The sequence below is a fragment of the Panthera onca genome, chromosome Y (assembly GCF_046562875.1).
Source record: "Panthera onca isolate mPanOnc1 chromosome Y, mPanOnc1 haplotype 2, whole genome shotgun sequence".
Classification (NCBI taxonomy): Eukaryota; Metazoa; Chordata; class Mammalia; order Carnivora; family Felidae; genus Panthera; species Panthera onca.
This window is the reverse complement of record NC_138358.1, coordinates 6,705,246-6,729,616: the sequence shown is the minus strand read 5'-3', so window position 1 is coordinate 6,729,616 and position 24,371 is coordinate 6,705,246. Positions and strand designations below refer to the sequence as shown.

The 24,371-nt window shown below is 48.6% G+C and overlaps 1 pseudogene; it reads left to right on the top strand.

Annotated features, from left to right (window-relative positions):
- Positions 1-23,268, top strand: part of LOC145715000 (coiled-coil domain-containing protein 71L-like) — a 77,294-nt pseudogene extending 54,026 nt beyond the window's left edge.
- Positions 23,269-24,371: the final 1,103 nt, after the last annotated feature.

The window sequence follows — 24,371 nt, the reverse complement described above, 5'->3', positions numbered from 1 at the left end:
CTTTCCAACCCTTGAAGTGTTGCCATGTGGGGCCGGGTAACACTTTGCTGCGGGGCCTCCTGTGCATGTGAGAGTGCTAAGTGGCCTCCCTGGGCTCTACCCACATGAGGCCAGGAGGACCCCTTCCCCTCAGTGGTGACCAGCAAAAATGTCTCCAGATGTTTCCAAATGTCTCCTGGTTGAAGAGGAGGCCTCACCTCCTGTGGAAAATTGCAGATTTGGAAGATGAGAGGCACTGCATCAAAACAGTAAGAGATTGCCAGTCTTTTCTAGCAGGGCAGAGAAGCCCCCAGCCCCTCAGTTTCATAGTCATTTGATAGGGACTGAGCTTGACCCGCACACACCCTGAAAACCATAGAGCACATGGGTGGTTTGCAAGGTAACTGGCAACTCCGGGGCACGTTCCCTGTACTAGATTCAGTTCTTTAAAAGTACTGGATACAAGGTTTTGCAACAGAAAAATGGGCTTGTATGTTGTGTTTCACTGGTGGAAAGAGAATTGTTTTCTCTTAGCCCCCCCACCCCGACCCCACCGACCCAGCTAGTCTGGTGACAGCCGAGACAAACGAGTGAAGAAGGGGCCCACACGACCTCACCTGTGGGAAGAGCATCCTCATGGCAGCCCTGGGGAGACGACAACCAAGTGAGGAGCTCACTGCCATGTGCTCTCCCCATCCCCACCCCCGCCCCCATCCCCAGCCACCAGCAGAAAGGTGGTAGCTCACTTTGTGAGGACAGGAGCCACGCTGGCTGAAGGTGACACACTCTGTGTTCAGAACACTTGTGTGATGGTCACACCTGCCTCTTTGGGGCTCCACAAATATGCGACCAGCCATCATCAAGACCGTCCCCCATCCGGCCTGTGTGTCATGAAACTGGACGACCTTCATTCAGGATCAAGATCTGGAGAGTGGTGGAGATGATGGCAGGACCCCTTAGTCTTCCGGGGCTCAGATTTGACTGCTATGTGAGAGTCAGCCCAAGGCAGGCTTCTCTGTCCCCTGAGTAGGAGTTCATCCTTCTATGGGAGGCTCGTGAGAACATCCCGGTGTATGTGTGTGCACACACACTCACACACACCTCTCGGGGATACTACAACGCTTTCAGCTCTGAACACGCGATGCATGAACTCTCGGCAAACGTGTTTAACAAACTGCAGGATTTTGAGGGGGGGGGGAAGGTATATTGATGCTACCTCTGCCCAAAACTGGTTTAAGATCACCAGTAAAGGTAAGAAGGAGTGGTCTTAAACACCAACCACCCCTGAAATACTGAGAGATTTGCCAAACTCATAGTGAACAAGAAACACAAGAGCAGAGACTATCACAGAGACTTTCCTGATGTACCGAGAACCCGGAACGGCACTCTGTGCCTCTCATCCTTCATCATGGCCCTGAATCTCCACAACCATTTCAAGAACTAAGCATCAGCACTGCCCCCTTCTCACAGATGAGAAAACAAAGGCTTGAAATCTTCCACCCATGTTTCCTTGCTCTGACAGCTGAGAAGGATCGTGATGGGTGCTGAGTTCTCCAATTCCACTTTCCCAATCTTATTTAATAGTGAGGATTGCTTCTGGAACATGCACAAGAAAGTAGCCAGCAGGACTTTCATGATAGACAGTGCTTGTAAGATAAACATCGATTCGGTTGGAATGACGCCCTCCATCCCCCCTCCCAGCCCCCATAGATATATAGGGTTTTGTTTTTAGCGTATCGTCTCCATTACCTGGAAAAAAAAAAAAAACAATCACACACATATTGACATATCATTTGAAAAGCTTACAAATGAATCTTGCAAGAATAATAACACCACTGATCAGTAGACTTGGAGATGAGGCACGCGCTGGGATAAAAGTATTTTTCTCCCAAAGGGACAACACACTTAGCGATAAAGTGCCCATCAGCAGATCCTGCCCAGCAGTGAAAACACAGGCTATGGACACATAACTAGGGAGGGTGTGGACAGCACTCTCAGCTGGAACACAGAATTATTTTTTTTATGAAAAAGCACTTGCGAAATTTTGCTGAGAGAGGGGCTTACTTGGGAAGGAGAGTGTTTTCTGCTCAGATTTCTTTATTGCTATGCCACAGAACTCCAAGCACTGCCCAAAAAACTGTCATCGTCAAGTCTGCATTTCAGGGATCAGGAGTGAGCCATAAAAACTGACTCCTGGCAGGCTGCAACTTGATAACCATACTCTAAATGAATAACCAGCTCTTCTGTCACTCCTCGTGGTAGCTTAGACATGAACACTCTTTGGAGTCCCGGATGTTCAAGAGAAGCCAGTGCAGTGTCACGGGGACGGAGGGAGGGTGGCCAGAGATGGGAGACGCTTCTGTGGATTATGACAGCAGTGCCTTGTTTCCATATAGTTCCTGCTTTCAGACTGAACAGATGGAAACTTCACTCCCTGCACAGTACGAGATATTCCTCCCCAAATGATCATCCTTGGTGCCATCTCCTAGGCCAGCTTTGGGCCATCCCAGTTACCCACAAGCCTATGCCTTGAAGTCTCAGGGAGGGGGAGTGAGCAGAGAGGTGCTTCTTTCTAATGCACCCTGACCTTCCTCAAGCCACACGATCCCCAGTGTCAGAGAACAAGTCCTGATGGGACCAAGTCTTTCGTTTTCAAACCATGGTCCTCAGACGCCCAGGGCACCACATCTTCAGAACTGCTGGGTTTTTCACCTCCAATTAAGGATTTGGGGGTACAGCACGGAGCCCCAGGGAGTCTGGACATGGCTTATTTGCAACAGTAAAGAATGAGTTCCGACCACTCAGGATAAGCTGTGAAGGCTTGTGGTGTCTCTCTACTGATGCTTCTCCATGCTTCTCCCCACCCATCCCATACCCTGCGGGGGCAGGCAGTATGGCAGGGACTAACTGGACGGAGGGACCATGGGGATTTACATGGTCTTGGAACTTACAAAACTTGCTCAGAGTTTTTCCTCCTGGCTCAGGCCGGGTCCAGGACATGGCTCGGTCCATAAAACCAGCTCTGAGGCCACAGGCCAAATGGTTTCCATCTTTTTTTTTTAATGGTTATTTATTTTTGAGACAGACAGAGACAGAGCATGAATGGGGGAGGGTCAGAGAGAGTGGTAGACAGAACCTGAAACAGGCTCCAGGCTCCCAGCTGTCAGCACAGAGCCTGACACTGGGCTCAAACTCAAGGACCGCGAGATTATGACTTGAGCTGAAGTCGGATGCTTAACCGATTAAGCCACCCAGAACCTCCCAAACAGTTTCCATCTTAATTCACCCAGCTCCCGGGTCCACCACTGCAGCTGTGGAGGCAACTGCATCCCACAACTTGGCTTCCTCCTTGCACCTTGCTTCATGAAGCCCCAGAACACAGGAGCTGTACTGTTCCCCAATTCCCTGCTGGCAAAGTGAGCTCTTCTCCACTCCTCAGTCGTTGCATGGAAATTGTGGTGAGGCAGGGGACCCCGGGACCCTGTTCTGGCCCCCAGGCCTGTCTGTCGACAAGAATGTGAATTAGGAACCGGTTTTCCTGCCCAGCAGAGGGGTTCATTTTCCTACTGTGTATAATGAAGACTCTTGCTCAGACTTGTCCATCTCCAAAACACTGTTCCAGCAAGGCACAGTAAGTATTTCATCCTGTTAGACATCAGATGGACCCGTTACATGGACACAGTGTAGCAACGGGGCTACTCCTGTCCTCTGGGAGATAAAACAGTTCTCCCATGAATTCACTAACACACTCATTGAGCATTCACTATGTAAACGGCCAATTGGGGTTTACTGAGAAGCCAGAGGTGGGACCCTTGTCCTCACAGCTGACAAGTAGCTGTGGATAGTACCGCTGAGCTCCGAGAGTCGGCAGACAAGGACCTGGCTTAGCGTAGCACTAGGTGACCCTTCCAGAGGGGGAAGGCCACTCACATGCAGGGGAAGACACTTCTCCAGGTGGGGGAGGGCTCAAAGGAGAAGGTCCTGGAGAGAAGGGGGATATGAGCAGGGTTGGGCAGGGATCCAGGTGGGGAACTGCAGCTGGAGTCACAAGACAGGCTGCATCTGCCCCCTTGTGTCACACGAAGGGCGCTTGGTGGCCCAGGCATTTGGTGACGTGAAGGCGTAGGCCGGGTAGGGCGGCAGTTTGTCCCCATCGCTCTGCCCTATGAGTCCGGCCCATGTTGACTCTCCCAGACCCCCAACCAAAGATGGCTCAGTGGCCTCCACCTCCCTTCAGCTGGTGAATTATGATGGAAGTGGTGGGCCCGGGGCCCGGGGGACGTCCCTCTGTAGGAAGAAAGGAAGGAGACAGATGTGCTGTCACTGCTGGGCAGCAAATTATCCAGCAGGCGACAGTGGGTCAGACAAATTCACATTGGTGCATATTCACGGAGCCTTGCACACAACATGGAAACACAAGACTCTAGCAGACAGGAATATGTTCCTTAAAGGGGAATTTGTTCATTAGTGGAGGAAAAGCTTCACAGTTGGTAGAAAGAAAGTGGACTAAGTCGTACATTCAGAGGAACAGGACGGGCCATTGGAAACTTAAAGAGAAACCAGCCAGACAAGGAGGGGCTGGCACAAACTTGCAGAAATGTCTTGAAGACCAAAGCAGGGAGGAGAGCAAAGGGCACTCAGCTGGGGCCAGACTTCCTTCTCTCTCAGTTACCTGGCGACCAACCCCCTCAGGATGGAAATGATTTAACTGTGAGCAAACCCCCACGTTCATGGATGAAAATACCAGCTAGGCAGGACCACCCTGGAGGCCCTGAGGGAGGCCTTTAGAGAGAGCTGTTCACCAGGCAGGGCAGCCTGGGGGTCCGCACTGGGGTAAGTCGGGGGCCACCCACAGGCAGACCTGTTCTTCTGCTTCACTGTAACAACTTCCTGCACAGGCTGTCCGCACACTCTCATCTTTGTGTTTGCTGGACCTGGCACTGGAGACTGGCAGGACACGCTCACCCAGTGCCCACTTCCTGTTGTGGGAGGGCACTAGCAAGCCCCCCATTTCTCTGCCCTCCCCGAGGGTCCCATCAGCAGCAGGATGTGACGGTCACAGGGGAAGGGAGGCCCACCGGCAGTCATGATGACTGCGTGGCACATCTTCAACTGTCTGTGGTTTCAGGCCAGTTGCTGGCAAAGTTACTCCCGGGAGAACTCGATCTTCCCCTGTGAGTCTCCCTCCCACACCTGGAGGGAGGGTCTTTCGGCACAGTCTACATCCCCTCGGACGTTAGACTCTCCCCGTGTCCACCTCTAAGCCAGGACCTGGGGAACAGAGAGGATACACTCTGTAGCCATGAGCCACCCAGCAACCCAGGAAGGGCAGTATGGCACATGCTCCCGAAATCATTATTAGTCTTGCAACAATCCCAACTTCTAATCCCACCGATGAGGCCCTAGCCCCCGAAACAGCCGGATGCGCGCAGAAAGACAGAGGTAAATCAGTGCACTTGGTGGCGCGACGACACATTTTCTGTTGGCACTGCTGGGGGTGGACGCTGCTGGAATCTGCTGGGTGGAGGCCAGGGATGCTGGCAGATATCCTGCAGCAGCCAGAAAAGCTCCCGTGGCAAAAAGTAATCCTGCCCAAAGTGTCAACAGTGCTGTTGTGAGAAACCGTGATGCAAAATTGTGTTCATTGCAACGATTTCACAGTTGAGGCAGAGGGGAAAAAAAAAAAAAAAAAAAGGAAACGGCCTAACTTTCCCAACATAGAGACTTGCTTTAAATGCATTTAATAACTGGAGAATGTCAAATTCAAATACCTTTTAAAAAGTTCACTTTTTAGGAAAATTCAATGGCATGAGAAAATGTTCCTGGTATATTGCTGAGCAAACTGGTCAGTGATTCCCAAGGGTTCTGGAGGAAAGATGGACAGGCGAGCCTCAAGGGAAATACTCCAAGTGACACTGTAATGGTGGATGGAAGTCACTGCACGTCTGTGGAAGTCCGCAGATGTACAACACCGAAAATGAACACTAAGGCCAAGTGCAAGCTTTACGGTTAATGACAGAGGATCCCCACCGACCCAGCGCCCATACCTCCTGCACCCTCCCAGGCAAGCTGCCAATGGGAGGAATGGGGGAGCAAGAGGGAGAACATACAGGGGGAGACTTCGCACTCCCCAAGTGTTTCTCTGTGAAACTAAAACTGCTCGATGAGTCCATTACTTAAAATAATGATAAAGGAGGTTACGGATATCACGCTGCCTGTTCCACTGTCGCCTTGATGACATCAAGACTCTTCACTCAACCCCCCACCACCCTCACCTTCAGGAGGATGACTGAGGACTGAGGAAAGACACTCCGCTGGAAATTTGCAAACAATCACCTAAGTGCAGGAGTGACGGCCGGTGCCTCTTCAGATGGGGAACTCACAGCACTGGCTTCCCTCTGTGTCTTCTACCGTCAAGGTGAGAAACGTGTGTCTCTCTCTCCCTCTGAGTGTTCAGCCTCTGGGGAGGGGTGGCGCAGGCCTCCCGCCCCTCCAGGAGGACGCGGGGCTCTACCACATGCATACTGCCTAGCCAGGGGTCAGGCAGCCATTGGCCTCCTCAGACCGTGGGGGCCCGGGTCATTCGCGGGGGAGCTGGGCATTCCAGGGGACCTGCACAAAAGGGAGACTCCCTCACCCTCCCGCGTCAGCTCACTGGTGCTCTGTGCCCGGGCTTCTGGACATGAGCGCCTGGGCTCGGGGAGGGTGTGGGCAACCCAGGGTCCTGTGTGCAAACCACATCTTAATCCCTGAACCAACTCCCCAGGCTAACAGAGACTCTCGAGGCATCTTGCAAGCACGTGCGTGGACACATGTGCCCGCAGCTGCAAGGAAAGAACCACAGACTGAAACATTAACAGGACTCACGCAGTGCTTAGTTTGGGAAGGTGGAATTGTGGTTCACTTTCTCCCTAACATTTTGTTTTAAAAATTTCAAGCCTATAGAAGAGTGAAAAGTACAACTCTCACTTGCATGATTTGCGTGTGTTTTATGTATCTACGTGGATATATAGATATGGGACATTTATAAGTATGTATATAGAAATATTATATATGAATATATATAAATTATGTAAATGTAATTTATAAATATTTATAAAATAATTACGTAGGGAATTTTAACAGAAAATCACTTATATGTGTGTATACATAAAGGCACTTTTCTTCTTGTAGGCTGAAGTGTTAGAAAGTTCCTTACAGGGGTGCCTGGGTGGCGCAGTCGGTTTAAGCGTCCGACTTCAGCCAGGTCATGATCTCGCGGTCCGGTCCGTGAGTTCGAGCCCCACGTTGGGCTCTTGGCTGATGGCTCGGAGCCTGGAGCCTCTTTCTGATTCTGTGTCTCCCTCTCTCTCTGCCCCTCCCCCGTTCATGCTCTGTCTCTCTCTGTCCCAAAAAAAAAAAAAAAAAAAAAAAACGTTGAAAAAAAATTTTTAAAAAAGAAAGCTCCTTACAGACACCACATCCTCTACCCCTGTTACTTAAGCATTGAGCACCTTCAGAGACCCAGGGCATTCTTCAGTGACATCCTTGGCCTTGATGTTGACAGGTCTGGTCCCTTGCACTTGGGGCCCACCTGTGGGGTCAGGAAGGGTTCCTCTTCCCTCCCTTCCCACCCCAGCCCAGTCCCCTCCCCCCTGCTCCTGCCAGTCTCCCCAGGATCACTTTCCTACTGAAGCACCTGCTCATGGATCCTCTGCTCAGAGTGTGCTTCCGGACACCCTGACCCAAGATGCAGCTCACCAAGAGAGAGGTCACTCCACAAATGAGCCCTAGCAAATGCAAGACATGCTTTTCTTTTGGGTCTTCTAATTCTTTCTTGTGTTGTTATCTAGGTTGAATTTATGAAAGGAAAACACACCCAGGGCTTCTCATGGCAAATAAGAAACATTCCCAGTGTCCTCAAATATTTGAAGGCAACTCAGGAACCGTGGAGTTCAGTGCCAACAGCTTCTGGAGGCAGCTAGGCTCATCACTGAGGAAGTCACACAGGGAGAACGTGTCGCTATTTCATGCACGCAGTGCAGACACTTGCCCCTGGAGACCACACAGGGCAAGCCCCCATCTGAGGCATGAGTACATCTGCAGTAACGCACGGGGGCCCCTGCCTCTGGAGACAGCCTACCGTTTGCTGAGCTACTGCCGACTGCTGGAGACCCTTTTCTCCCTCCTGGCTGAACTCCTCTTCGGTGCCAACTCCACCCTTGCACCCCAGCTCTGGTTTCCTTTTTTTTTTTTTTTCTTTTTAATGTTTGTATATATTTTTTTATTTTGGAGGGGGAGGAGAGGGGCAGAGAGAGAGGGAGACACAGAATCCGAAGCAGGCTCCAGGCCCCGAGCTGTCAGCACAGAGCCTGACACGGGTCTTGAACCCATGAACCGTGAGATCATGACCTCAGCCACAGTCAGACACTCAATCGACTGAGCCAGCTAGATGCCCCAACTCCAGCTCTGTTTTCTAAAGCCACAAAGGGAAAAAAATAATCCCTCCTTTCACACGCAAGAATTTCAGAAGTGGCAGAAAGCAAGCTCTCCGGCTCCACCTTGTCCCCATGCTGGGTGTATGTGGCCTCGACCACACACTGTTCATTCCCTCATCCGGCAAACGCTTCAAGGGCCCACCACGCATCAGACGCCGCGGTCAGTGCCGGAGACAGAGTGGTGAACCAGACAGGCTACCTGAAGCTTATGAACCAGTGTGTAGACATTGAGCATCTGTTCCTCATACCGCGGGGTCCAGTCCCACAAAGTCACCCTGCAGAACTTCCAAGCCAAAGGCAGAGAGAAGACTCTTGCACCTTTCTCCTTAAAACGTTCCCCAGGAGTCTTCTACAGAACACAAGATCCCAAGAGATGCTCCCCAAACAGAGGTCCTAGGAGCACGTGAGATTAGCAAAGGCAGTCACATACTCTTCTGGGGTCATAGCACGCGGTGTGTTAGCAATTCAGCATCTTCCTGTTGTGCAAAATCTACTTGACTGCTTTTAAACATTTTTTAACACTTATTTGTTATTGAGAGACAGAACATGAGCAGGGGAGGGGCAGAAAGAGGAGGAGACACGGAATCCAAAGAAGTTTCCAGGCACTGAGCTGTCAGCACAGAGTCCGACGCAGGTCCTGAACTAACCGTGAGATCATGACCTGAGCCAAAGTCGCAACCTTAACCAGCTGAGCCACCCAGGTGCCCCTATTTGACTTCTTTTTAAACCAGTGTCTCCCCAACCTATTGGAACCACACAACTCAGTCTTTTTTTGGAAGAGAAGTTTTCCTGTTTTATCTTTTGCAACTAGAATGCCTTGAAGCATTCTTGCTTTGCCCTATCCTTAAAACTGGAGACAAAGTAAAACCTGGGTAGGCACTTTCCCTTCCCCCTCCCCACCTCAGGGGAGGAGACAGGAAGTTGTGTGCTGGAGCCAGGGTCTGCATGATCAGCAGGAAATGAGCGGCAGGCCCTCTGGGCACATCATGAAGGCCTCCAAGCAGGAGTCAATGTGTCCTCGGGAAGCGACAGGAGATGGGGCAGACAGATTGGTCTATCCTAGGGTCAGGGTCTTGGCTCAGAGGGGGCCTGTACCATCATCCACTGAGACAAAGCAACCACCTGTGTGTGACGGTCCCCGGTGATGCGTTTGGCAGCGAGAGTCGCTTGGCCTGATTGTCACTGGAATCAGGCCCTGCAGGAATGCCCATCACCTCCTGCCGAAACCACTGCCAGCTCACAGCCCCTGGCCAAGCATCCCAGGCATTTGCAGAACAAGGATGGGGAGGGGGCCACCCCAGCATTACCAGGACCCTTCTGGTTGTAAGTGACAGAAACTAAACACGGGCGGGTTTATTAAAGACAAGAACATTATTGGTTCCCATGACCTGGCGACTCAGCACCAGGCCGGCTGCAGGGGGCCAACCTCTGCTGTCAGGTTTATGTTCACCTCCATGGACTACACTCTGGGGAAGCTTCCCTGGTGGTGACACAGTGCACTGGCTCCTGTCCAGGTGAAGAGAGAAGCCTTTCCTGGATGCTGAGCACAATTCCCAGGGCCCACTCAACAGGCCAATGAATGGAAGAGCTGACTGGCTAGGCCTGGGCCAAGTGTGCTTTCTGTGGCTGGGGTGGAATTAGCCCCACCCAAACCACGCAGACAAAGTGTGGGCACAGAGTGGTCCCCCAAAGGAAATTGTGAGGACCCTCACCCCAACACCCAGGAGCAGCTGTCCACTGTAGGGGAAGTGCATACCTGCCCACTGAACCAACCATGTCAAAGACACTGGAGGACAAATCATATCTTTAATGTCACTCCCACACCTTGGCTTCTTCCTCAATACCGAGTCCCACCTTGCCCTGCTTCCCCCAGTCGCCTAATGATTACCTTACAGAGAAGAAAGATGGGCCCAGGACTATGCATGCTTAATAATCATTTCGATGGTGTGCAATTCAGGGTGGGAGCAGACCTCCTCCTGGAGGGGACCCCTCAACATGCCCAGAACCGGGGCCCCAACGCTGCAGGAGGTCCGCAGGACAAGGCAGGAATCTGAGTGTGCAGCCAACGTCCCACATAATGCTGACGCACGTTGCCCTTGAACAGTGCTTTGAAAAAGCCAGGCTGAATCCATGGAGAAGTGACCAGGGCCTGGGAAATTGTTTCATTATCTGTAGAAGAAGAAAACAGCCCGAGGATATGCATGCAATGCACAGAATCAGAGGAAAAGAAGGGTGTGACGCAAGATGAATGAGGGCTCTGTTACTGAGGAGAAATGAAGATGTCTGAAATACCTTCGATGCCATGCTCCAAGGTAAAACAATGGAAAACCCCCATCACTGGGAGAAACTGAGAAATGATGGAAATGGTTAGGTGGGCAGTTCGGTCCTCTCTGGGGAGTCAGAAGATCTACTTTGGGGCCCAGGCAGCTCTGTTCCTCAGTGCAGAGACCTTCAGTGCATGAAGACCTTGCCTTGTGCTCAGATGTGCCCACTTGTTAGGGTTGGAAGACCGGGAAGTAGAAGCACTGAGCGTGATGATAGAGTCCGGCATATAGACACACAGGTGTGTCTGCCTGCCTCGTATGGTGTGGGTACAGACACACACACACACACACACACACAGACACACACACACACACACACACACACGCATGCACCCTTGAAGAATTCCACTAATTGCTGTGATATGAGAATTTGAATATGTACTTTATTTTTATATAAATAAAAAACACAAAAAAACTGCAAGTTAGGATGGACCAGGCTGTTAACTACATGCCATAGTAACAAACGATTTCCTGAATACGGGGGCTTAAAACAGCAAAGGTTTGTGTCTGAGGAAGCAACACGCTGTCTGCGGGTGGGTGGGAGCTCTGCTCTGCTCCCCAGTGGGACCCCGTTCCGGCACCTCTGCTGCTCAAGGCAGTGGAGGGAGGGAGGGCCTCATGGATGTCACACCAGCAGTGGAAGTGACACGTGCTGACTCCACTCACAACTCCCGGGCCACCTGGGAGTGGTCACCTGACCGCTCCCCCCACAACAGGGGACATACCAGGAAAGGTAACTCTACCAGATACACAGACAGGGACAATATACATAGATGTATTTCTACCATCTACAGAGAAATGAGTATTGCTTCGTACTAACGACTAGTGCACTCATAAACAATAATAATATGTAGTATGTGTATACATATCATATTGCCTGTGTATACAGATAACATTACATGTACATATACTTACGTGCACAGGTGTACGTGCACACACATACTCCCCTCTATGCATATGTGTGGTGTGTTGTGCACATGTATGTGAGAGTAGGAGTCAATTCGCATGGCTTAGTCCACAATAAGCACTTTAAAAAACTAAAAATGAATTATGATCCCAAGCCACGGGTCCTTCTGCAGACCTTGGGCAGTGTCTAACGGCCCTGCGCTGCCCTCTCCACACTCACTTTCTTGAAGAGGGGGTGGGTGGCAGGACATCCTGTCCCTGGGTCAGCTAGAGAACCGCTGCACGGGCTACGCACTCATTAGCGGGCCTGGCGCCGTGCCAGGTACCAGATGTGGGGCTGTGGCAATGTGAGCTAGCCCCCGCCTTCTCGAAGTTTACGTCACACTGCGGGGACCGATAATGTGTGAACAAACCCTCAGGTAAGACACTCTCCAATGGTGATAAATGCTCTGAAGAAAATCAACCAGGGACTGGGGGAGGGGGAGGGGTGGTGGCAGCAGGTTCTTTACATGGACAGGCAAGAGGTCTCTCTGAGGAGCTGGTGCACGAAGGAGGTGCCATGGCAAAGAGGCGTGAAGGGGCGCTTGGGGACCGGCATCGCTCGCCGGGCAGTGGATCCCGGAGGATGTGTTCGCAGGCCCGGCTGGGGGCAGGCGAGCTTCCAGAAGCTGTCTACCAGGGAATTCTGCCCAAGTGGGGCTGCGAGCTCTTCCTGGCCATCTTTGTCTCCCCCCCACCCTTGCTCCTTTAGACTCCTGCCCAAACATGTGCGGGACCGTGCGGTTGTCCATGAAAGATCTTCACTAAACAGCTCCCACCACCCTGAGTGATTGCTTTCCATTTGAGAAAAATAACCACATAGTTCAGCTCTTTCCCAGGCAGCTCCCCATTCCGAAGAGCCGCCTGCACATTAAAGCTTTCGATGCATGGTGCACAGCCTGCTTAGGCCTTCTTTGTGGGCTCATCAGCAGTAACTGGACGATTACAAAGGCTTCTTCTGTTTTTACAAACAATGATTTATTGGACCCCTTCAACTCTTCTTTCCCAAGTCTGGGTATTACATGGGCATGTTTTGCTATAATTAAATTCTTAGATTACTGTCAAGCCAATTGTTTTACCCATCCAATCTGTAACAATGCGTTTTTATTGCCTCTTGTTTTTTTTTTTTTTTTAATTAAGCTGGAAATAGGTGTATTCTATGAGATCCAGAAAAGAAATAAAAACAGCCCTATTCTCTAGTCAATCCACCCCAATCAGAGGGACTCTGGAGGAGGGAGGTAGGAATCTTCAGTGAGCTCTACTTAGCGTGGAAGAAGCCAGACATTCTGGGTTTGTCCACCCCACACTCAACAGGTATTTATTGAGCAACTACTAAATGCTGGCCACTGAGAAGGACACAATGGTGAACAGGACAGGATGAGACTATCCTCAAATGCTTACATTCTGCTGGGACGGACTTGTAACAAAGAAGAAAGTTTAAAACAATAAGATGGCAGTGTCCTTTATAAAGAGAAGCCAACAGCATGCCTGATAGGCAGTGACAATGACTGAAGGCTATGGAAATCAAGTGACCACGGAAGCCCTTTGGAAAATCATATTGAGATGAGATCAGAATTAGGAGGGCAGAGCTAAACCAAGGAAAACAGCACTGATGACAGAAAGAAATAGCAGGTTCAAAGGCTCGGGGCAGGGAAGACCTCAGCACGTGTTAGAAGTGGCAGAGAGCAGGGAGAATACAAGATGAGGTGGAGAAGCTTAAATGGAGTTGAATTTGCAGGAAAAAGGAAAAGAAGTGTCTTTTGGGATCAGAAAGGCAGGGAGGAGGGGACTAGGGGGGCTCTGGAAGCAGCCCCAGCCTTGGCTGTATCTTAGGGGCACACCTGTGCAGTACGCCTGCTTAACACCGCAGACCTCTTGGCCAAAGACTCTTGCAGTCCAGGACGGGCATAAAACAGCATGAACCTTCATGCTGGGACGCTAGCACTCTGGCCTAGTGACCAGTGGCCAGAGCAGTGTCCCCCACGCCTGGCTACAGCCTCCAACAAGGGAAGTTCTCCAAAACCCTGACAGAAGCTGACCCCCAAGAACAAGTGTGGCTGAATTTTCCTCTCACCAGGAAGGATGAAGGCTCAGCTTGTTCATTGCTTTGATGGCCAGAAAGTAAGGGTGTTAGGTATTCCGTGCACTTCATAGTTGGGAACCTGATGAATCCCTGCTGCATTTGTAGCCTTGATACTAGAATGGTACCCGGTGTATCTAGGTGCTCAATACATGATTAAAAGAAAGACCTGCCTGGATTGAAGACTTGGCTGCTCCTCCCACCCCCTCAAGGTGGCCGCATGCATCCAACGTTCCTTCTCACGCCCACCCTGCACCCACGGCTCGCCCACATTCGAGCACACCCACTGCCCCTCCCTGGGTCCCTACAGAGATGGCGACCACATGCTTGGGGCCTGGGCAGCACCTTAGAATCGGTCTCTGCCTTACACTTAGCTGCTCACTGGACCTGGGCTCAGTATCATGAATAGAAAGTCAATAACTCTCCAACAAAGAGTGCTCATCAGAGAGTTATTTGGCTGTCTACTGGGACCTATGGCTGTGCACAAAGAGCAGGGACCCAGGAGGAACTTCTGAAATGGTTTGAAGCAGGCCCATCCCCTTGCTGAAAGCATCACAGCCTCCCAGTTTGCTCGGCATAACCCAGAAATGGGGACAATCAGATGCTGGCACTGTGGGGCTTCGACAGGAGGCAGGCTGGATGTCCTGGCATCTTGGGGAGGAATCGGGAGTTGGGGTGGGGGGGCACTGCATTGACATGGTAGCACCTGGAGGTCTGTACCACGGATTGCCCCCATTTGTAGATCAATACTTCACGCCCATATTGATCTCAATTGGTTTCCTCACTGACAATCAGCAGTTCCAGAGGAAGTGGAAAACATTCGCCAAATAAAAGTGACAACAAGGAAATCTGAGCATAGGCACATTAAAAAAAAAGAAGAGGAAAGATTTTCTTTAAAATCATAAAATGTTTATAACAATAACAGATAATGGAGTAGCATTATATTCAGAATGCAAAGGTAGCAATTAAATCTCTGTTGGGCAAAATGTCCCCTACTGCCAGAGATGCACTCCCAACCTCAGAACAAAATCTCTTCTGTTTTGATCTCCTACCTCTGTGATTATGGAAGCTGCAAGGACTTGGCTGGGGGTGGCAGAGAACTCATCTGTTAGAAACCTTAAAAACAAAAGAAAAGAAAACATGAGAACGGGACTCAGGAGGGACTGATTACAAGGTAGCTCCAGATGTGGGTAGAGGAAAAAAGAATGCATTTTGCCAAACTGACAGAGCTCCTGACCTGTAGCTCCCTGAGGTCCAGCTATGATTCCCTATGGATAGGGAAAATTGTGGTGTCTCTCTAGAATTTTCCCCCTTGACACATGGCAGGTAAACTTTTCCCAGCAGGAAGCAGATTTTTGCAATAAAGCATTTTGATTTTAATGTATCCTTGTGTAAATTGGATACTCTGAGTCTAGACCCTCATATTTTTTAATACTTGATGGGTGGGAGTGGGGACATGCTGCTATTTTAAATCTCTCAGCAATTTTCTGAACCATCTTTGGAAAGGAAGACTGCTCTTTATTTCCAAAAAACAAAACAAACCAAAGCATTTCAATGAGCCCTTTGATTTTACAAAGGAGAAGTCAAACCCCTATTTGGGAATGGAGAGGTTCTAACTAAGGAGATGTGAAATAGCCTTGCGTGATAATGTGAAGTGTGTCACTGCTGTGCATGGAACTCACCTTTGAGCTGGGAGTGTAATGTGGGAGATGAGTCTAGGACTTTGTGTGGGGGGCTAGGGGGAAGCGGGCAGCATTGTTTCTGCTGATCCCAAAATGCTGCGGTTGATGGCAGGCAAGAGGTGGGTCCTGGGACTGGTGCACTGGATGCAGAAACATGGTATCAGGTTGAGGGTTAAAAAGAAGCACATCTAGCAGGGACCCGCGGCTATGGTGGACCTGGCTTCAGATCACAGCCTTCTTTCAACTTTGGTCCCTCCAAGCTTTCCGTGAAGTTTTGATAAACATGAAAGGAGCATGATTTAATCCCACTTTAAGGAAACAGAGGAGGACCTTAACCCTTCCGGAGAATGTAATTGCAAAATGCTGGTGATGTGTGGAGGGCAGAGCATTGGTCTGTCTGAGAAGAACAAGTACAGTGGATGTCAATGGATATAATCCTCCTCAGTTCCCTTCCCTGTCTTCATTCTTCTGGCATTAGAACTTCTCTTTCTAGCCTGAAGCCCTTTGCACACCAGACTTAGCCACTCAGAATGTGGTCTCCTACTGGCTCAATCCTGGCCAATGCAAAGCTTCCCTGGGCCTTTCACTGGAACCATCAGATGCTGGCTGAGAAAGTTGCTGGGGAGGTGCTGTAAGTACAGAGGGGCTGGTAGCTGGCTTTGGTCCATGTACGAGAGAGCCCAGCTAAAGAGGAAGAATGTTTGAGTTACTTATTCCTCTGGTTTCCTCTCTGCTCCAATGTTGCAAGCTGACTTCGTCCTCCTTCTGAAGCTCTCACTTCTGCCGTGGCTCCCTACAGCTCTCCTCCATGGAGCCCTGTAACTGCCCCCTCCCCCACTCCTTCAGGTCCTGGGATGGAAATGGTTCTTCCATTATCACTAGCCCAGGGGTTCCTCGATGTGCCGCTCTCTGGACAATATCTCTGTTGATTCTTCTGTTTTGCCAGTTTGTGGTCTATTTCCTTCCTGAAGCCTGATCTAGTAAAGATTGGCCTCTGTGGTCAAACAAGAAACAGGCCCTTCTGTTGTCAGCTGGATAATAATGGGAGTTAGTGAGTCCTAAAAAATGGAGCAGGTAGGAGCCACTTGTGTTATATTCATGACAAACACAAGTTAAGAAGCCTGGTCTTTGCTCACAGAACCTCCTGAATTCTGGGAAGTAACCACATCTATCTGAAGTTGCCTCTAAACTTCCCTTACCATGCTTATCTAGGGCTTGCCAGTGCTGACTCTTAAAAACCAGGCTGAGAGAATGACATCAGCAAGATGGTAGCACAGGAGGTCCCCTGTTCATATCCACACCCCCCCACCCCCCGCTCAGCAATAAAAACCTGGCATCTATCCACAGACAACAGTGCTTTTCTGGGAGCTTTGGGATCCAGGTAGGAAATTCTGAAACCCTATGCAGTCCAAGCGCTATTTTGAGAATGGAGGCCCATAGCCAGGTGGCTGACTCACTGACTGCAGTCTCAACTATATACCCAGAAACAGGTCCATGCCCCTGCAGGCTCAGCTATAGCTCCATCTGCCATCTCTCCTGTCACCAGCCCCGTAGTCAAGGGCTCTGGGAGAAGTTATACCCATATCTGCACTGGCTAAGAGGCCCATAGACCTCAGTCCCAGGTGTGTACCTTGAAATGGCCAGCCCTTCTCAGCCATACACCAAGATCAAGTGGGGATTATCCTTGGGAGACAACGATGGTTCGCTATGTACAAATCGACAAAGGTGTTACACTGTATGAACAGGATAAAGGAAAAAAGCCATATGCTCATCTCAACGGACACAGATGAAGCATTTGACAAGACTCAACATCCCTTCACGATAAAAACTCTCAACAAATTAGGTTTGGAGGGAATGAACTTCATCGAAATAAAAGCCATATATGATAAACCCACATCTAACATCATACAATGGTGAAAAGTTGAAAGCTTTTCCGTAAGATCAGGAACAAGACAAAGATGCTTACATTAAACCTACTACTGAAATCCTAGCCAGAGCAATTAGTCAAGAAAAAGAAATACAATGTTTATAAATCAGAAGTTAGTTTGTCTCTGCAGATAACATCATCTTACCTATAGGAAACCCTGAAGACTCCATCAAAAATCTCTTCAAACTAAATTCAGTAAAGTTGAAGGATACGAAATTGACACACAAAAATCAATTACATTTTTATACACTAACAACAATGTGTCTGAAAAAGAAAATAATCCCATTTATAATAGGATCAAACACAATAAAGTACTTAGCAATAAATTAACCAAAGAGGTGAAAGATCTGTGTACTGGAAACTATAAGATATTGGTGAAAGAGACTGAAGAAAACGTGAAGAAATGGAAAGATAGCCCATGTTCATGGATGGGAAGAATATTGTTAGTGCCCATAGTAGTTAAAACAATGTACAGATTCACTGATATTCCTACCAAAATTCCAATGACTTTTTTCACAGAAATAAAGAAAACAATCCTAAATTCACATAGAATCACAAACACCCAGAAAGCCAAAGCAATTTTGAGAAAGGAAAAAAAAAAATGGAGTCATCACACTTCCGTATTTCAAACTGTTACAAAGCTATAGTAATCAAAACGGTATCATACTGGCAAAACAAAAACAAAACAAAATCAGACACATAGACCAACAGAACAGAACTGAGAGCCCATGGGGTGCCTGAGTGGCTCAGTCGGTTAAGCGCCTGACTCTTGGTTTCGTCTTGGGTCACGATCGGCTCGGGTTTTGTCAGTTTGAGCCACGCACTGGGCTCTGTACTGACAGTGTTGTGGGGGCTCTTTGGGATTCTCCCTCACTCTCCCTCTCTCTCTTCCCCTCCCAATTCGTGCTTCCTCTGTCTTAAATAAATAACCTTCAAAGAAAAAAAAAAAAGAATTGCGTGTCTATGAATAGACCCATGCATATACTGTCAAGTAATACTATGTGACAAGGGAGCAAAGAATACTCAATGGAGAAAGATAACATCTTCAATAAATGGTGTTGAGAAAACCGGATATTTTCATGCAAAAGAATGAAGTTAGGATTCCTATCTTATCCCATTCACAAAAAGTAGCTGGAAATAGATTACAAAGATTTCAATGCAAGATCTGAAACCATAAACTCCTAGAAGAAAACATAAGAGAAAAGCTCCTTGACATTGGTCTTGGCAAGGCTATTTTGCATGTGACACCAAAAGCATAAGCAACAAAAGCAAAAATTTAAAAAAGCGGCACCATATCAAACTAAAAAGTTTCTGCACAGCAATAGAAATGATCAACAAAATGAAAAGGCAACATACAGAATGGGAGAAAATAGTTGCAAACCATGTCCCAAATAAGGGGTTAATATCCAAAATATTTCAGAAACTCATACAACCCAATAGCAAAATCCTCATCATCCTCATCATCAACATCCCCTTTAAAAATGGGCAAAGGACCTGAATGGATATTTTTACAAAGAAGCCCTGCAAATAACCAACAGGTGCATAAAACAGTGGTCACTACCACTAAACATCAGGGAAATGCACATCATGGGAAACCACAATGAGATATCACCTCACACTGAGTAGACAGACCATCATCAAAATTACAAGAGATAACGAGTGTTGGCAAAGGTGTAGAGAAATGGGAAGAACCCTCGTGCACTACTGGTGGAAATATAGATTGGTACAGCTGTTACCATGGAGCCATTACCAGTACAACATGGAGTTTCCTCAGAAAGTTAAAAATAGTATTTCCACATGATCCAGAAATTCGACTTTTGGGTATATACCCAAAGGAAACAGAATCACTATCTGGAAGAGATATCTGCACCCCATATTCGTTGCAGCATTATTCACAATAGTCAAGACATGGAAGCAATCTAAGTGCCTATAAATGCATGAGTAGATGAAGAAAATATGCTCCACAGGCAGACACATATTCTCTCTGTCTCTCTGTCTCTCTGTCTCTCTCTCTCTCTCAAGCATTACACACACACTCACTCACACACACACACACACACACACACACACACACACACACTCAAAGTGGAATATTATTCGGCCACGAAAAGGAAGAAAACCTTGCCAATTTAGAATGCTCCAAGAGTCAAAAAATACCTAGGTATAAACCTATCCAAAGACGTAAAGATCTGTATACTGAAAACTATAGAAAGCTTGTGAAGGAAATTGAAGAAGATACAGAGAAAGCAAAAAACCTCCCATGCTCGTGGATTGGAAGAATAAATATTGACGACCTGTCAATACGACCCAACGCAGTCCTCACATTATATGCAGCCCCAATCACATTGCACCGGCATTCTTCTCCAAGCTGGAACAAGCAATCATAAAATGTGTATGGAAACACAAAAGACCCTGAAGAGCCAAAGTAATACTGAAGAAGAAAACCAAAGTGAGAGGCACCACAATGCCAGACTTTAGCCACTACCACAAAGCTATAACCATCAAGACAGCATGGTATTGGTACAGAAACAAATACATAGACTTAATGGCATAGAATAGAGACCCCAGAATTGGACCCACATACCTATGGCCAACTAATCTTTGACAGAGCAGGAAAGAATATCCAATGGATAAAAAGACAGTCTCTTTAACAAATGGTGCTGAGAGAAGTGGACAGCAACATGCAGAAGAATGAAACTAGACCACTTTCTTACACCACTCACAAAAATAAACTCACAATGAAAGAAGGACGTGAATGTGAGACAGGAAACCATCAAACCCTTGAGGAGAAAGCAGGAAAAATCGTTTTTGGCCTCAGCGTCAGCAAGTTCTTAGTTGACACATCTCCAGAGGCAAGGGAACTAAAAGCAAAAATGAACCATCGGGACCTAATCGAAATAAGAATCTTCTCCACAGTGAAGGAAACAATCAACAAAACTAAAAGGCAACTGACCGAATGGGAAAAGATGTGTGCAAAAGTCATACTGGATAATTGGTGAGTATCCAAAACCTATCAAAAGAACTCACCAACTCCATACCCGGGAAACAAATAATCCAGTGAAGAAACGGGCAGAAGACTTGAACAGACACTGTTCTAAAAAAGACATCCAAATTGTCAAGAGACACATGAAAAGATGCTCAACAGCACTCCTCATCAGGGAAATCCAAATCAAAACCACACTGAGATCCCACCTCATGCCAGTCAGAGTGGCTACAATGAGCAAATTAGAAGACTATGGATGCTATTGAGGATTTGGAGAAACAGGAACCCTCTTGCACTGTTGGTGGGAATGCAACCTGGTGCAGCCGCTGTGGAAAACAGTGTGGAGGTTCCTCAAATCATTAAAAATAGATCTACCTGAAGACCCAGCAATAGCACTGCTAGGAATTTACCCAAGGGGTACAGGAGTGCTGAGACATAGGGGCACATGTACCCCAATGTTTATAGCACTACTTTCAACAACAGCCAAACTATGGAAAGAGCCTAGCTGTCCATCAACTGACAAGTGGATAAAGCAGTTGTGGTTTATGTATATACAATGGAATACTACTTGGCCATGAGAAAGAATGAAATCTGGCCATTTGTGGCAACGTGGATGGAACTGGGGGGGGTATTATGCTACGTGAAATAAGTCAGACAGAGATATACAGATACCATATGTTTTCATCCATGTGTGGATCCGGAGAAACTCAGCAGAAGACCATGGGGGAGGTGATGGGGGGAAAAAGTTATAGAGAGGGAGGGAGGCAAACCATAAGAGACTCTTCAATACTGAAAGCAGACTGAGGGTTGACGTGGGGTTGGGGAGAGGGGAAAGTGGGTGACGGGCATTGAGGAGGGCACCTGTTGGGATGAACACTGGGTGTTGCATGGAAACCAATTTGAAAATAAATTACATTTAATAAAAAAAATCCAGGGGTGGCTCTTACTGAATATGAGGATAGCTTTCCATTTTCAGCACTTTATGAGCGTGAGGTAGTAGTAGCTTAAGCTGCGTAGATGAAAGTTTTGTTTGTGTGTTTAAGAAAAGGAGCTGAATAACGACAGAGGCCTCTCACATGTATCACGTTGACCTTGGCAAGTTTCTCTTCTGATTGTTACCATGACTTATCACTCTTCGTGATTCACATAGTTTGAAGTCATCCTTTCATGGGGAAGTGGATTTCAGTTGATCATGGAAGGTGGTCCTTGTAGTATATTGTGAATGAATTGTGTATGTGGTGATGATGGATGGACTATGCCGGTTGCTTTCAAAAGCACTTACACGGACGGTGTAACACGTTTTCTACCCTTGGAATCCCATACGGTCTCTTACTACTTTGTGTATGACTTACCTGAAATATCATGAATTGGTAGATAGTGAATAGGTTTTAGTGGCACTGAATGCCCTACTGGCCACTCACACAGAATTCATTGCCACTTTGCTCTTAAGCACACAATGACTCGGTCTTCCCTAAGCTGCATGAAAGTAAGCATGGATACTAACTAGGCAAACTGTTTGCTGCTGCTGTGAAGAACAGCTTCGTGAACTGTGAGCTGTACCAACACAGGTATGGAACCCTAAGCAAGGCACAGTATATCGGTATTCTTTGAAAGGGTAGAGTAGTTATTTCAATTTGGCTTTCAGTGCGTTGCATGACAAGGCATTTAATTAGCTAAAACCCTCTTAGAGTCATGTTTGATTGCAAGTTGTGTGTACTGTCCACCGCTAAGTGTCATTTCATGTTAGATGGAATTAATGGAGGCTGAAGCACCCGTGCATTCACCTCTAAGACAACCCTCTTGAACTCGTGAAGAATTATGGGCCTTCTCAGGTAAGACTAGGTACAGGTCTTTCTCAAGGGCATAATCTTAAACACAGCCAAACCTAAGGCAGCTTTGGGCAGCCCACCGTGATAAGATATGCAGACATTGTGACCTCACAAAGCGCCTGGTCTCCTAGCAACTGCGGTGTAACTCTCACAGCCTGCCGCCTGATTTGGCTTCATGGTAGGAAATGCATCAGGGCCCTGCGGCGGCCGCGAGACCTGGCAAGCGCGGGCGGCCCCTAGCGGCCTCACATCCTGAGCAGCATGAAGAGGAGGCGGCGCTGGCCCGGGGAGGCCCTGGCCCGGCCGCCGGGGGAGGAGCCTCTAGCGCTGCAGGAGGGGCCGCGCTGGAGGCGCCTGAGGAGAAGGTGGTGTACATGCGGTGGCAACCGTCGCGACTGTCGCTGGCCAGCAGAACCAAGGCGCTGATCGACGCTTTCAAGCTATTCCTGCCCGGCAGCACGGAGTTCATGAGCTCAGACGCGGAGCTCTGGAGCTACCTCTGCAGCCTCAAGCACCAGTTCTCCCCCCACATCCTGCGCAGCAAGGACGTCTACGGCTACTCCTCCCTCCTGGCCCTGGTCCCGGACCCCCGGCACCAGCGCCCCGAGGCCCTCCTCCAGACGCGCCGGCCAGCTGCCAGGCGGAGGCGCCACGGAGCCCGGACGGTGGCGGTCGGCCAGAGGAAGGTGCCGCCCCCGCCGCCGCCATCACGCGAGGACAGCAGCCCCCGTAAGCCCGCGGCACCCGGGCCCTGCTCCAGGGGCCGCACCCTGGAGGAGAGTGGGAGGGCGGCCACCCTGACGCTGACCACCTTCCCCACCATTCGCGTAGCGGGCGACGTGTGGGTCGAGAGCAGCCTGGCAGAAGCGCGGCTCCAGGCGCGCCAAGTCCTGGGAGTGAACCCGTGGTGAGACTCCACTGCTTCCCAGTGCCTGGGCGTGAGAAGCGGGCCACCGCCGCGCGACCTCTCAGCCCCGGGAGGACTTTTGCATGGAGGGATGAACCAGGGACAGCCGGGACCGCGTTCCCTAGTGCATTTTAGGGGCGAAGAAGCACCAGATGGTCCAAGTCAGCGCCCCCGGGTTGCGGCGCCGCCTTCTGGGACTCCGGGGCAGCTGTGCCCCTCTGCTTCCTCCCAGCACCTGGTCTGCGGAGGGAGGAGACCCCTGGAGCTCAAGGGAGGTCCCCTTTCGTCCTAACCCCAGATTGAGATGTCTCCAGGACTGTAGGGGCAGATCCACGTTCTCTCTTGTTCCCTCCTTGGTCTGAAGTCGTCAGACTTCCACCCCCACCCCCTCCAAAGGAATTTGGTTCCATGCTTGTGTAATAAAGCTAGAATTTCCTTGCTGTTCACCCACCGCCGGCTCCTCCCGCCTCATTTTTTTCTTTCTTTCCTTTTTTGACTGCCACTCTTTCTGGTCGAAAGATCGAATATGTGTGGAAAGTTGTTGCAATAGTTAGTATTCTCAATATCAATTGCAATCGTGGGTATTCTGAATCCCACACCTTCTCGCGTTTTAACTGGATTCCAACGCATTGACCAAGGGTATTTTCTAAGAATTTCTAAGAAATTCAAGCGTATCACTGTTAGTAATGTAAGGATTTGTATGGCTTTGAATGTCATGGGCTCGGTGATTACAAACCAAAAGATTCCAAGTTCAACTGAGTACACATTCTTAAGACGTTTCTAAAGATTTTATATTGAAATGTAATGTTTATGTTTACTGAGCTCCTAAAGGAAATGGTAGACCCTCGGGAAGTTTTGTTTAGTAAAATTAACTTGGGAAATTCTTTATAAGTGGGTACAATTGAAAGTGCATTGAAAAACCACACGGTTTCTATTGCAAACCAATGAGTGAATTTCAAAAAATAAATAAACAAATAAAAAACTGGTGCTGGTTATGGACATGGATGGAATCCACTCAGAAATAACTTGGCCTTGTACAAATCTCACATACTGATCTGGGAATCTTTCCAGGATAATTTATTTTAAAATGGAAATCACATAGGATAAATGAGTAGGGGTAAGCGTGGTGACTAAACCTTCATACATGATAGCCATTGGAATTCTCTGAAGTATTACTGATCTAGAGCGGTGGTACATTTTTTTGGCACCAAATAACTGGTTGAGGTTATCTTTGGGAA